This window comes from Acomys minous (assembly GCF_964271855.1).
Source record: "Acomys minous genome assembly, chromosome: 7".
NCBI classification, from domain to species: Eukaryota; Metazoa; Chordata; class Mammalia; order Rodentia; family Muridae; genus Acomys; species Acomys minous.
Genome location: NC_140488.1, coordinates 33481937 through 33497738, shown reverse-complemented (window position 1 = coordinate 33497738; position 15802 = coordinate 33481937). Strand labels below are relative to the sequence as shown.

Below are 15802 nucleotides of genomic sequence, written 5' to 3'. Positions count from 1 at the left end.
CAAACTACCTAATTAATTAGTTTTTCAGTAGACCTCTATGCTTGGTTCTGTTAACGCATTGTTGCAAACTCAAGTAGAGCGGCTTTTGTTAGCAGTTTTTGGAACAGCTGCAGCCATGTGGGGGCCCATGTGTCATGGTGCTTCCAAGCTCCATAGGAGCTGCTCATCAAGTCTGACAGTACTGTTTCTCTCCAAGGTTTTGCCTACCCTGAGACTGATGGGAGATCCAGCAAGGATGAAGTTGTGCCATTCTCTGGATGCCTGCTGAGCTTGAGAGTGCTAAGTGCAGGGAGCCTGGAAAAAACAAAAACCCTGGCTGCAGCAGAGACTTTGTTAGGGCTAGAGGGCTGTGCCCTTCACACTCTTCTGGCTTTGGCTCTTTTATGTTTGGAACACTCCCAGATGCATGGCCAGGGGATGTCATGCCCTTACCCCACCTACCGTGTAATGTCTGTCATCTCTCTGGCATTTGAAACACACTTGGGATTTTACCAAGAGTTCAAAGAAGATGTGTGTGTGTGTGTGTGTGTGTGTGTGTGTGTGTGTGTGTGTGTGAAATCAGAAGTAATTTTGTTTTGTACATCTTTTTTTTTTTTTTTACTGAATCTAAAAACAGTAAAATTACCAATCATAAGTATGAAACATGGACAGGTTATAGGCATTGTCCTCTGAACTCTCCAGAAATCATCTCAGTTAACTTTCGTACATTTTTGTCTGGCTAGTCTGCTTGTCAGTATTCAGGGCAGCTGTGCTCATGTGAGAAGTGTATTCCTGAGGACTCCATATAATCAGAAATTTGCAGAATTCCAGACCAGTCTTGACAAAGGAAGGCCAGAATTCTTGTTTGTCAGCTAAAGTGGTGCCACCTTGTGGCAACAGCGTAAACACAGCTTATAATTCACTTGGCCTTCCTTCCAGCTTTCAAGCTACATGGCGGTATTTTAATTTGGGGGGGGGAGGACTTGCAGTATTCAACAATACATGAGCGAGGTTGAAAATATCGTACTAGTTTATATTATTAGAATTCAAATGTATTTAAAATGTTATTGTATTGTGTCTTAAAAAAGGGGGGTCATATCAAACAAAATTGAGCCCCAAATTTCTCTTATAAAATTCAGACAACATATTTTGGACATTCTATCATGTAGCAAATGTACTTTCATCTCTTTGTTTTTAAAAGTTATGGATTATCGTAGTATAGTGGTACATTATAATTCATTTAACTAGTCCTGTTACATTGATGGCTCCTTCTTTCCAGGGACATGATCTCCCTCGCTACCTTCCCCTTTTGAAATCAGGTTTTCCCTCGCTATCAGGATAGTGAACAATGCTACGTTGTTCTCCGTGTCAGAGTATTATGGTCAGAGCAAACCAAACTTCTGCCACTTGGGGACCATCCAAGCTGAAATCACGTGCCTTTTTCTGCTCCCGGCATTCTCGGTTCTGTTGCTGAACTGGCCTTATCTGTGCCCACAAGCGCCCTTCTCCGCAGGCGGGTGCTGAGATCCAAGCCATTCATTAGAAGCTGCACACTAGAGAAGCGAAGGGAGAGGAAGCGGGCCCAGCAGAGAAAGCAGCTTGGCCAGCTTAGTAAAAAGGAAAGGACTGTTCATCAGGACGGTCTTGGGTAAGTATGAAATGGCTTGGCCGTCATACCTCTTCTTTGTTCAGACATTAGATTCTGGCCACCCAAGAAGGGGCATGAGATCAGCTGAGGTTCTTTGCAACTAAGGCGGACCCTAAATGAGCTGAAAACTCCATGCTGTCCCATAGCTGGGTGGAAGTTGTTCTTTGAAGTGGGGTAGGAGCATTCCACCGTTGTGACTACCGTATCTGGTCTCTTGTCTTCTTCCATGAGCATAGTAGGTGACTTAGGCAGCTTTGAGGTTTGGGAGCTGACAATGGGAGATCACGGTTGTTGCCATGTAACGCAAGGGTGTATGGCCAGCAGTTTCTTGCTGGGACAGATGCTAGGCTGAGGCTAGCACCATCTATTTTCCACCTGTGGCAAGGGGGAGGGGAAAAAGAGAGGTGTTTCACACTGCCTTTTATACCTGCCCGCGGGATGTGGTGGTACTTAAGGGATTCTGCTTGATCATTTCTTCCTTTTGTCATTCTCCCTCCCACTTTTGTTTCCTTTGCATGTTGGTGGACATGCCCTTCACGTTGCCTCAATCTCTGGAGATGCTTGTTGTTTTCCCAATGCTGTGAGTGGTGGATCCTGAATAGGGGTTAACTTCATTTGTCTAGGTGTCTAGCTGTGCGTATCAGTCCATAAACACAGATGAGAATTGTTTTCTTGGATACGATGTGTGTCTGTGTGTGTGTGTGTGTGTGTGTGTGTGTGTGTGTGTGTGTGAGAATGTGGGAGCGTGTGTTTCATTGTATCTGTGTGGAGTACGGAGGTCAATCTCCATTTTGTTTGAGACAGTCTCTTAGTTTGTTCCCGCCCCGCCCCCCCCATGTTAGGCTCTTGTTTCCACCCGCCATCTCCTACTATGAGGCCTAGGACTACAGACCCCTTTTTAAATGAAGTTTTTATTTAATTCTTTTTCATATCAAATAGGTGGGCCCTGTTATCTTATTATTATTTTCTTTCTTTTTAAAAAAACATACTATTTTTTATTGATTACCTGAGAGTTTCACACAATCCACTGTGATCATACTCACTTCCCAGTCCTCCTAGCTCATTCTACCCCTCCCCACCTTTGTGCCCTCCCCCCAAAAAGAAGAAACAGTATGCCAAGTCTGGTTTGTGTTGCTCATATATTCATTGGAGCACGGTCAAACTCCCAGTGGCCAACCCCTTAAGTAAGTTGTGGCCCCACCAGAAGCCTTCAACTTTGCCCTTCATCTACTGCTCCAAATCCTCACTCCCAACTCCCCTCTCCCTCAGATCCACTCCTCCTCCAGTTCCCTTTAGAAAAGAGCATGCCTCCCAGGGATAGCAACTGAACACAGCCTAACAAGATATGAGAAGATTAGGCACAAACCCTGATGTCAAGGCTGGTCAAGGAGGCAGCCCAGTAGGAGGAAAAAGATACAAGCAGGCAAGAATCAGGGGCAGCCCTCACTCCTCCTGTTACGAGTCCCACAAGAACACGAAGCTAACAACAATGACCTATATAGAGGCCCTAGCAGGCTCTGTGACTGTTGCTTCAGTTTCTGTGAGCCCCTATCAGCCCTGCTTAGTTGACGTCTGTGGGCTGTGTTCTCCCAGTAGGCTCCCATCTCCCCTAGCACCATCAATTCTCCTTCCCTCTCTTCCAGGGGATTCCCTGAGCTCCAAGGCGGAAGGAACCGATGGAGAGCTCCAATTTGGGCTCCCATTCCACCTAATGTTTGGCCGTGGGTCTCTACATCTGTTCTCATCAGCTGCTGGTGGAAGCATCTACAGACACTTAAGTTAGCTTTTGGGGAGTTCAGCTTAGGTTATTACGATTCCTTTTACTTACTGAGCCATTTCACTGGCCTCTAGTTGAGAAAGTCACCTGAGCTTTCTGAGCTCCAGTTTCCTTGTCTTTATAATAAGGGCAATAATATCTATTTCATAGAGTGGTTGTAAAGGTAAAATTAGATGTGTATGAAGAATGACTTCTGAATTGGAAAGTGCTATGTGCATTACTCACAAAGCCCCATATATAACGTATACTGTTTATTTGCTTAATAAATCTTTCTCCAAGAAAGCAGTGATGTGAACTCAATGGTTATTTAGGTCAAACAAATATGGATTTCTGAGTGAATAAAAACTAACACAAAGATTCTGAATAAACAAAATCTAGCAGCCAAAGGTTCAAATGGATGAAGGTGAGTAATTTTTAGAAAACTTACTAGGGATATTTTTGTATTGTAGGATGTAACAAAGTTCCTATTTTTGCCTAGTAAAAATAACATCTCATTCTGGGCATGGTGGCACACACCTTTAATCCCATCATTTGGGAGGCAGAAGCAGGCAGATTTCTATGAAATTGAGGCTAGCCTGGTCTACATAGTGAGTCCTAGAACAACTATGGCTTCATAATGAGACCCTGTCTCAAAACAAAACAAAACATACAAACAAACAAACAAACGATCCCAAACAAAAAAATCAAATAAAACCCCTTCCATACCTCATCTCAATTGTTACAAAAATATTCAACTAAACAAGAAAGATTGGCCATGACCTTAAATTTGCCATGTTTGTGTTGATGGAACAATGGATTTTTACCCTCATTTATAGAAGACTAGCCTCTTGTTGTAGAAGGACTTGTCTATGATGTTTGTATAAAGCATCATTTAACATGAAGATGAGCTTCATTGTGTCTTCTCAGACAGCACCTAAAAGCCTGAGAATATACATTCTCCTAGCTTTTCATTAGCATTTTGGGGTGCAGAACAACTTCTTCCTCCTCCTCCTCCTCATTGTTGTCGTTTTTTGAGACAGGGTTTCTCTGTGTAGCCTTGGCTGTCCTGGACTCACTTTGTAGACCAGGCTGGCCTTGAACTCACAGAGATCTGTCTGCCTCTGCCTCCTGAGTGCTGGGATTAAAGGCATGTGACACCATCCCTGGTTTTTTAGAACTTATTATAGAAAATGAATGAAGTCTTCGAGAGCTTAAGTGAGTGGTTGACAATTGTGATCATTCAGAAGCTAAACATCAGACAATTCATGTTTAAGATTATTTATAATCAAGTTTTGTGTAATTTTATCATTCATTCATTTTAAAGCTGGTATGACAAGGCCTATTCGCATTGAAATGACTAAAGAATGTAATTTCCTAGCTAACTATGTGCTAACTTAATATGCCTGTGCTTGTGAAAATGTGACTTTTAGAACTAATTTTCAAATTAGAATCCTGGAAGCCAGAAGAAAGAGGATGTTATTTATTATTTGTTTTTAAAAGGGTATTTATTTATTTTTGTTTTTATTTATTTTATTTCTATTTTATGAGTGTTTTGCCTGCTTGAATCTATGTGCACCATGTTCATGCAATGCTCATGATAACCAGAAGAGGGAGGCAGGTACCTGGAACTGCATCTACAGAAAGTTGTAAGCTACTATGTGGGTTCTGGAATGGAACTCAGGTCTTCTGCAAGAGCAGCAAGTACTATTAATGGTTGAGTCATCCCTTCAGCTCCTTATTAGTATCTTAACTTTGATTACATGTCTCTTCCTCTCCCTTCTTTCAGAAGACTTCATTAAAATAATTCATGACAAATGGGAAAAAGTAATAATTATATGAATTCCTCTACTTGCAATACACATATGTCTTTGGTATCTTCGTATTTTCTGGAAATGATGTATTTTATCTTTCTTAAACAGGGATTTAATTAAAAACAAGAAAGTTTTCTACTGTAGGTAGGCTTTGTAGATTTTATTTTCACTTTGGAAGCTTGAGTTTTACATTTATATGAAAGCAAGGAATTGGAGGTGTGTGTGTGTGTTTCCATATGTATCCCCCAAAGAAGAAACTTTGTTGAAAAGACTAGTTTTTTTTTCTCATTTGACTTGCTGGTGGTTGCTTTGTTGCTTCTTGGTTAAATAAAAAACGGACTGAAGACTGCTCCACACCTTTAGGTTCTAGCACGCAGCGAAACCCCAAACTTCATGGCTCATTGTAGCTGGGGTGAGAAGTTATTGCAGCCTGCAAAGTGATTTTTCTCACACTTCCTTTACTTTTGTCTGAAACTTCCAGCTTTTAAAAAATAATTTGATTTATTTTTAAGACAGGACCTTGCCCAGGCTCGCCTTGCAGCTTCAGTTCTCCTCTCTCCAATTCCTGGGCACTGGGTTATAGTCACATACCACCATGTTCCTCCCCACTCTACTCCAAAGCTCACGCTAGAATGTGATGTAAATGAGAAAGAAGTTGGTAAGCCATTTATTATTAAGTCATTACAATTTCTTTTAAAGCAGCTATTCAGTTACTAATATGTGTCAGATCTGTTTCTCTTCAGTGAACTGGGGATGAACACCTGACCTTTCAAGGACAACAGTTTCCTCAGTGGCCAAGACTCCGAGTTCATATCAAAATCTGTAAAAGTCACATTTTAAAAACATAAGCCTCCAGGAAACTGATGCCAGGCTGGATTACTTTATTAGCTATACCTAGATAAATCTGTGTTCTACTGTAGTTTAGGCTCAGCCTGGGCACCCCACTTCTATGCTTAGACTTACGAGTTCGCTCTTCCACCTTTGACATTGCTTGTTACCAAATTTTTTGGTTTTACTATTTTAATATATTTTAAAACCAATCTGCCCCATTCCTAGACCTCTTATCCTCCATCCTTTGTTTCTCCCTCTTTCCTTCCCTCCCTCCTTCCCCCTCTCTCTCCATTTCTCCCTTCTTCTGTATCTTCCTCCCTCTCTCCTTCCAAGTTCTTATCTTGCAGGATCCTCTTTCGAACTGTGTACCCCCTCTTCCTGATACATGCCTTCTTCTCAGCTATGGTATGTAAGGAACTTTGTAGTTTTCTGATGAATACAGTTAAGAAATGCCAAATTAGCATACTGGTTATTTCAAGATGAAATTGCTTCATGATGAGTAACTTCAAAAGGGGCTCTTTACACTGTGTTTTCCTACATGCATCACGCTATAACGATTTTTTTTTTTGCTGAATACTAGGTTTATTATTTAAAGATACGTGGCAGCGCCATACATAAAAAACAAAGACAACTCCCCCAAAACAAATAGCAAACAAAAAAGCTGTTCTGAAATTTACATCATCTAAAGTGTTGCTATAATCTGAGAACCAAGCATCCAGGACATATGCCTCTGGAGGACCATTTCAGGTTCAAATCAGAATACACAACTGTCACATTAACAACTACATATCATGTCCATGCATTGTACTTTTACAAAATTATTCAGACTGAAACTGAGGATTTTTTAAAAAAGAAAGATGGTCTTGGTCACTAGACATTGGTCATTAAAGCTGCAGTGAATTTGATTAAACAAATTCCTTGAAGTATTTTTTTAATCTTCCACTAATGCCTGTTATTCCACTATATTTCTTTAGTGGCATCCTTAGAACCTGCTTACATCCTTACTGCTTTAGACTGTATATGGAGCTGGCATGAGTTCACTTCATAGATTTATTGTTCTTTGTCTAAAAACTACAAACATATCATATTGGGTCATTTTTTGGATTTACATTTCATGATAACCTCTACATTACATGTACTAACAATTTAAAGCATTTCTCTTATTAGTCAGGTTTTGTATTAGTTGATCCTGGATAACCCAAAGAGTCTACAAAGAGCTTAAAGGAAACTTAGGTAACCTCTTGCCTGTACAATACCTTGGGATTTTTTTCACATATTGTTTTTTTCCCAGAGGATGTTCCTTAACCAAGCCATAATGCAGTGAATTAAATCCTAATCCCTCCTCTTGAGTTTTTTGAGACAGGGTTTCTCTGTTACACAAAGTCCTGGCTGTCCTGGACTCTCTTTGTAGACCAGGCTGGCCTTGAACTCACAAAGATCCACTTGCCTCTGCCTCCCAGAGTGCTGGGTTTAAAGGAGTAAGTCACCATGCCCTGCTTAAATCCTAATCTCTTGGTGGAGTATAGAGCTATTGGAATTTTATTTATTTACTTATTTATTTTTAAGCTTTATTTTTATTTTATTTTATTTTTTATTAATTTATTCTTGTTACATCTCAATGGTTATTCCATCCCTTGTTAAGCTTTATTTTTAAATTACATGTATGTGTATGTCTCTGTCTGTATGTGCACATGTGAGTATAGATGCCCACAGAATCCAGAAGAAAGTGTTGTATTCCTTGGAAGTGGAATCATAGGTAGTTGTGAGCCACCCAGTGGGGATACTCAGAACCAAATTGGGTCCTCTTAATTGGCTCTTAATTTCTGAGCCATAGCGCCAGTCCAGCAATGGATATATATATATCCATATATCTATATATACTCTCTTGTTTGAGAACCAGCACTTTAAATTGAAAGTGAAGCATCACTATTGCATTGGACTGAGAAATATTTCTTAAAGCCCAATTTGATCAAATTGTCCTCTTCTTTGTTTCCAGAATCTGTGGCTTTCTACCACACTGACTACAATTTTGTATAGAAATTGCTGATTTACTCATTCATCTTTGTTATACTATTCTGAACTCCTGGAGATGTATGGAACATTTTAAAATTGACATTGTACCAAGTACATAGCATAATAACTTGTGCAAAGTGAGTAAAATAAATGAACACACACATTTATTAAATGTTGCCAGGCTAACATGTTTTCATGTCGCCTCAATCCCCACAGCCAACCTGGGAAATAAGGATTATTATCCTTGTCCTACAAATGAGCAGAATCAAGGATAAGAGAGAAGAAATGATGTATCCAGTGGTAAAGCACATAACAAGCACAGGATTCTATCCCAGACCTTTAAACTCTAATTCAGCATATTTATATCTATGGTTTGCAAACAATTGAGAAGTACTGAATAACCAAATTACAACAAACTTCACATCATAAAACATGTATAAGTTCAGGGTTCTTAGAAATATATGGTGTTTTACATTGCTAAGTTTGCAGTAATTTGGTTATTCAGCAATACAAAGCTAATACAAATGGAGTATTTTTGCCAACCAAGGCTAAAGGCACTAGTGTCCACACACCCCTTTTCAGCTGACCAATTTAAAATTCCCAGTCAGGGGCTGGAGACCATCATAGAGTTCTCCCTATTGTAATGCCTTATGCTTTGTAGAACTTTATCTTCACATAATTGATTTCATTTTTTATCTCTTTCATTAACCATATTAAATAGACAAGATGATATTATAACTACTTTTTAAAATATGCGAGGGAATCAGAACAATGAGAAGCAGCCATTTTGTACAGATGAATTATAACCCTTCGTCATTCAGTGCTCTGACTTGCAATACCACACACCTTTAAGAATTTATAATCTAATCTGGATATAGTAGAAATGAAGTACAATCTCAATCTTATATAAAAAGGTTTGTGCTAATGTAAGAAACATTAGTGCCAAATATATTATAATCCATCTGTATAGATGTTCACACTATGGAAGAATTAATCATGCTATAATGAAAGTTTGCAGTCGAGCTCTTTAAATCATATACATTATCATCCCCATTAGGTTAGTGACTAATGATAGCATTTTTTGTGCTCACTATCAAAAGTATTCTAGTAAGTGCGCTTATATATGGAAATAATTTAGTTTAAGTCATCTGAATTTGAGTTAAATTGGCTTTCATGTAATTTTGGTACTCATTTTGATGTTTACTGAATTTTCAGGAGCATATATAGGTTAGAGGTGAAGTGTGCTTATAGGAGGGTGTGTATATATGTGTGCAGGCATAGTGGGATTTTATAGATAAACACAACTGATTCACTACTCAAATGTAAGCCCATATTTGTATTCTTTTTTCGTTGCACTAGCTTTATTGAAGTCATATTGACAGAATGAATGGTAGAGATGGTGTGTCTACACCTGTATATGTATGTTTAGGACATATATGTCCTTGTGTGTTTCAATACATACCAAACAGGTGAGGGGAAAAAGTTGCAAAGTGACAGACTGAGATGGGGATAGTACTTAAGCATCTGGCTGTAGTAGGTCATAAATTCTCCAGTGTCTGACTATTGAAGAAGTTGGCTCTTTCATATGTTTTTCATTTCCTACCTCCCTTTCCACCTCTGGTAGTGTAGCCACCTGAGGATAGATGGTAATAGTTTGAGAGAGAGGTATTTCTGCCATGCTGAGCTCTGTCATTGTCTTGTTTGTTTCAGAGAGGACACAACTGTGCTTCCTCCCTAGGAGCACAGTTATGAGCTCCAGGAGGACAGATTTTTAGGCTTCTGTATTCTCCTCCCAAAACAGCAGCATGTCCTGACAAAGGCTTCTCATAGCAATTTGATTATGGTTGTTTGAAAGGTTTGCACTTTTGGGAGTTAAGGTGTATTTTGACAGGTATTTGTTTTTTTCTTTTTTAAAAAAAATTTTATTAATTTATTCACATTACATCTAAATGGTTATCCCATCCCTTGTATCCTCCCACTCCTCCCTCCCTCCCATTTTCCCCTTACTCCCCTCCCCTATGACTGTGACTGAGGGGGACTTCCTCCCCCTGTATATTGCTCATAGGTTACCAAGTCTCTTCTTGGTAACCTGCTATCCTTCCTCTGAGTGCCAGCAGTCCTGCACATCCAGGGGATGTGGTAAAATATGAGGCACCAGAGTACGTGTGAAAGTCATACCCCACTCTCCACTCAACTGTGGAGAATGTCCTGTCCATTGGCTAGATCTGGGTAGGGGTTCGGTGTTTACTGTATGTATAATCTTTGGCTGGTGCCATAGTTTGAGCGGGACCCCTGGGCCCAGATCTGCCCATCATAATGCTCTTCTTGTAGGTTTCTAGGACCTTCTGGATCCTTCTACTTTGCTATTCTCCCATGCTTCTCTCACCGAGAGTCCCATTAGGATGTCCTCCCCCCTGTCCCATTTTCCTGGTAAGTGAAGACTTTCATGGGACATGCCGACAGGTATTTCTTTTAACAAATAATTTTTAGTTTGCATACAGAAATACATTTTATTATGACATTTTAAAAAACAAATCTATATCATTGTATTTAGTTCTCATTGAGCCTTCACTGTCCCCCTGTTCCTCTGGCTCTTTCTGCTTCCCTATGCTCAGACAGTCTGCCCACACTGTTTTCATGACAAATATTCCATTACCATCCCCTTGATTCTCTCCTTCCCTGTTGATGTCGTCCTATCTTCTCAGTCAAGTCGCATATATATTTAAATCTAGACTCTCTATGTAAGAGCAAATATACAACATTTGTCTTTCTCAGTCCTACTTTATATAGTATTTTGCAGTTCCACCTACTTTTCTGCAATGTCATAACTTTATTGTTTTTTTTTTTTACAGTTGAATGAATCATCTTTGAGTATCCATGCTACATTTGTTTATTCATCTGTTGATGGGCATCTACATTGGTTCTTTCTTTCTTCCTTCCTTCCTTCCTTCCTTCCTTCCTTTCTTTCTTCTTTCTCTTTTTTTCTGTGTTGTCTATCTTTTGAGACAGACCAGACTGGCCTCAACTTTGTGGAGACCATCCTGCTTCAGCATCTCTCTCTGAGCAGTGATTTATTTTTTTTAACACTTTTTCTTTGGTTTTTCGAGACAGGGTTTCTCTGTGTTAGCCTTGGCTGTCCTGGACTTGCTATGTAGACCAGGCTGGCCTTGAACTCACTGAGGTCTGCCTGTCTCTGCCTTCTTGAGTGCTGGGATTACAGGCATGTGCTACAGTGTCTGGCATTATTATTATTATTATTATTATTATTATTATTATTATTATTATTATTATTATATGTATCTTCTTGGACCAAGTTGGAAAAGAATTTCCTTAATGAGATTGCCTTTTATTGATAGCAGAGTCTATTGTGTTTTATTCTGGAAACAACCAATTAATGCTTCCTCTTAACTTTTTTTCTCCTCTTCATGCAAAGAGGAAAGTATTTAGATATGCTATACATTGATAAAGGGAGTGAAAGACATGTAGAATGGTGAGGCACATAGATTACTTTTAGTGTTCTGTATTTGGCGAATAAATTAAAGGGATGAGGAGAAATGTCAATTCACTACCTAGGACTCTGCTGGCCACCTGTATGACTTGAGGCCTGCTCAAGTCTTAGCACATTCCATTGACCTATCCTACGATTATATCAGAAAGGTAAACACTCCTTTTGATTTCCAACAATGAAAGGCAAAATAGTATTCCACAGCAGGTCATACCACCAAATATCTAGTAAGGCCTAACACGCAACTTTTCCTCTTTGAGTTATAAAAAAGGGCCATTTTTGAGACAAAACAGGGGTTATAGAGACTGCTGTGGTGAGGATTCAGGGAAACAAATAACATTTAATGCCCTTAATTTCAGACCATATGCAATCTTTGCTCTTATTCCCATATAGAAATGTGAGACAGTGGATCAACTTATCTTTTCCTGTATGTCACTAGTTGACTCAAATCCCAGCAAGTACTAGTCCCTGAAAAGGCTTCCTTTTTCATTCAAAAACCTACCTATGCAGGCTTCAGTATAGTCCCATCATTTTCAGAGGTGACTGAGGCTTAGAAAGCTCAAAAACTTATTTTACATAGAAATTCCCAAACCTGTAGAATCTGACTCCAGAGCCACAACTATTAATTTCAATTGCCTCCATGTGTATTTTGACAAAAACTGTAAGAAACTGTGGTGCATATACATGGTGAGGAACCCTGTATTTGAGCCGGGCAGTGGTGGTGCACACCTTTAATCCCAGCACTCGGGAGGCAGAGGCAGGCGGATCTCTGTGAGTTCAAGGCCGGTCTGATCTATAAAACAGTCCAGGACAGCCAGAGTACTTTATTTTGAAAAATCACATGAAAGATCCCTATATTTGTTTGTTGAATAGTTAATAATTATTTTAAGTAAAAACGTGTTACACAAACCTAGTGCTCCAAAATTATACCTGAGGTTGCAGAATTAAAAAAAATAATGAGTCTCCCTCTCCCATCTATTCCAGCTCCATAGTTTCCCAGTACTCTAGCTACTTTCCTTGGAGAGTAGCTACTATTTTTCACACATCCTTCCAAAAATAGTATGAGCATATACTGTCACATATATGTTCACCTTTAAAATATACACCCTTAAAATACAGGCGGAAGCATATATCATGCATGCTGATGTTCCCAGTCAGACTCAGAAATTCTGCCTTGGCAAATAACATACTCTGAGATCCAAAAAAGCCTACCAGCCAAACCGCAGATGAGGACAGGATGGCTAGGATTTTTATATGCCCATGAAAAACCTGACGCAGTACAGAATTCATTCTGGAGCGTCAAACCGTTAATCTGCATCGGAAGTGAGTCCATCTGGCAGTGTCTGCACGGAAGGGTTCATGCTCACTTGGGTGTATGCTGTACGGCATTGCTCCCGGAATGCACGGCTCTCTTCTGCCTCCTAAAATGTGTCCCACTTAGTACCTCAAGGGCTCCATTTTTCTTGTATGTGCATTGGATGCTTGGGGTGATCACACAGATGCCCACAACTTCTCTGTCTTGTTTGATTTAAGAAATACATTTGTAATGGAATGAATTTGATTCCTACATCACTCCCATTTATTCTTCATGTTGCCTTCTATTCTGAAGAACTCTTAGCCTGTACAAATTTGCAGTCATGCTGAAAACCTAGCTTTCTTGATACTGACAAAGATTACTGGTCTAGGCAACCATGGTGTAGAAAAGAAATCCTGACTGGTATTTACTTAAAATTGGATTTAGCCCCTAAAGACCACCAGAAAACACCATATTACCTAGTTATTGAGGAACAAAGGAGATGATTTTCCTACTAGTTATAAATAATTGGTGTTAGTTGGCCAGGAGTGGTGGTGCACACCTGTAATCTCAGCACTCAGGGAGGCAGAGGCAGCTTGGTCTATAAAGTGAGTCCAGAATAGCCAAGGCTACACAGAGAAACCATGTCTTCAAACCCCCCAAAACAAACAAACAAAAACATAAAGTTAAAATTCTAGACAACTGGGGCTAAAGAGATGGATCAGCAGTTAAGATCACTTTCTATTCTGGCGGAGAACTCAGGTTCAGTTTCCAGTACCCAAACGGTGGCTCATAGTTATCTGTAACTCCAGTTATAAGGGATTTTATGGCCTTTTCTGGCCCCTACAGGCACTTAGCATTCAGGTGCTACACAGACACACATGGAGGCAAACACTCATATGTATTAAACAAATAATGAATTTACTCTTAAAAAATTCTAAACAACTACTATTACCAGATTTGGGAGAGATAGAGTTTATGGCAAGGATTAGAGGTGTGTGTGGTAAAGAGGGGAAAATCTCTGCTTAGTCAAAAATAAGGTGTTGAAAAAACGAAAGCACAGGGCTGGAGAGATGCCTCTGTGGTTAAGAGCACTGGCTGCTCTTCCAGAGGACCCAGATTCAATCCCCCTCACCCACATGGCAGCTCCCAACTGTCTGTAAGTACAGTTCTAGAGAATCTGCAAAATAATTATGGCCACTGATTAAAACCTTACTGTATAAAATAAATGTAAGGAAATTAAACTGTCATCAAAGGATACAATCCTTTAATTATTAAGACAAACAAAGCCTCCCAAACACACAGGAATGTCATTGTTTACTATCGGTACTTCGGCTATCTTATACCTGTCTTTTTTATATTTAAAAGCTGTATTATACTGGGTCATATGATATCATTTTCATGATCATATATACTATAGGTTGAGTATATCATCTCCCAGTGCAGAAGATGTAAACTCAGGTTCTCAGGTTTGTAAATTGGCATTTTACCCGCTTACTGAATTGTCTCCCTACCCCCTTCACGCGATCCTACTAACGCATTCCAACATGTCCTGTTACGAGGTTCATCTAGCATGCTGCAATCTGTTGAACTCATTTTCCTTCTGCTCAGGTAGAACATTGATTCTCTTTTTACACAAGTTACCTACTCATAACCAGATGCTGGGCTATTTGGAATACTGCTTGGGGGAGGAGTTCCCCCTCAGTCTTAGACCTAGGGGAGGGGAATAAGGTGAAAGCGGGAGGGAGGGAGGAACGGGAGGACCCAAGTGATGGGATTGGGATAACAATTGAGTTGTAATCTGAGTAAATTAATAAAATAATAAAAAAAGACACAGACTGATGTCATAGTCTGGCTCCTGAGCCCAGATTATAGTCCTGACCGGTCAGTTTGTGTCTAGTTCATGTTCAGTTTTGTGCAGTTTTTGTTCAGTGTTCAAATAAACTTTCATCAATCTGAAAAAAAAGAATACTGCTTGGATTTGAGGCACTGGTTGCTTTTTAATGATCTATTGAAGTCAAAAGTAGATGATATTATTATTATTATTATTATTATTATTATTATTATTATTATTATTATTATTATTATTATTATTATTCCTCCATCCAGGCTTGGTTAGCTTCTATTTACAGATAGAATTTTACAAACAGCATATTTTATAGACCACTTACCCTGATGACAATATTAGAAGTACCTTACAATTTCATCAGCTTGATTGTTTATAAAACATTTTACATGCACTTCATTTGATTTCATGGCTCTTCATCTAAGTCTTATAAAAATGAACAATTTTCTAACTTACATTATAACCATTTATATACATGAGGGCGTATGGTCTGGTGCAAAAATCGTTGATTCTGGCATCAGACACATTTGTATTTCAATTCTAAATCCATAATTTCCTAGATATTTGATTTAAATATGTGTTTCCCCCTCATTTGAGAGATGATTTTTATCATGATCATCTTTTAGGGTTATTATGAGGTGTAAGGTAACATAGAGAAACATGACAATTGGTTTCTCTAATATTTTCTTAAAAGCACTGCTGTTTGTATGCTGTTAGCAAGTAAAATTTCTTAACCTTTCTTTGTCTCTTCAACAGATGTAGCCTTGTGTCTATCTTTTGGAAGGGGGTTCAATACATATTTCTTTAATGGACAAACCTAAGAGCAGGCAATGACATTGTTGTTATCTCAGTAGATGGAGGTTAAATGGCTTGCCCAGGACTCACATGTCTGATAAATGGTCAGACTGGAATTTGAATTTGAATTCTGTGTAGCTTGCATGACTGAGGTTCTTTGAATAGCAAGAGATACTAGTAAGAGCCCAATCTGGACCCTCCACTACAGTGTAGGTAGTTTTGGAAATTCTGGTCATGATTCTCTATCCTAGTTCCTCATTTCTTGAGTCTCTTGAGAAAGATCCATGTACACAAATATACTCAAAAATGGAGGATACGTATTAT

At 39.2% G+C, this 15802-nt stretch overlaps 1 protein-coding gene across 1 annotated transcript in view; it reads left to right on the top strand.

Annotated features, from left to right (window-relative positions):
* Window positions 1–1475: 1475 nt before the first annotated feature.
* Window positions 1476–15802, top strand: part of LOC311601371 (uncharacterized protein) — a 128613-nt gene continuing 114286 nt past the window's right edge. Inside the window, exon 1 of the mRNA XM_084788759.1 lies at window positions 1476–1627. The gene's annotated coding sequence lies outside the window, so the exon portion shown is untranslated. The remainder of the gene's footprint in view (window positions 1628–15802) is intronic.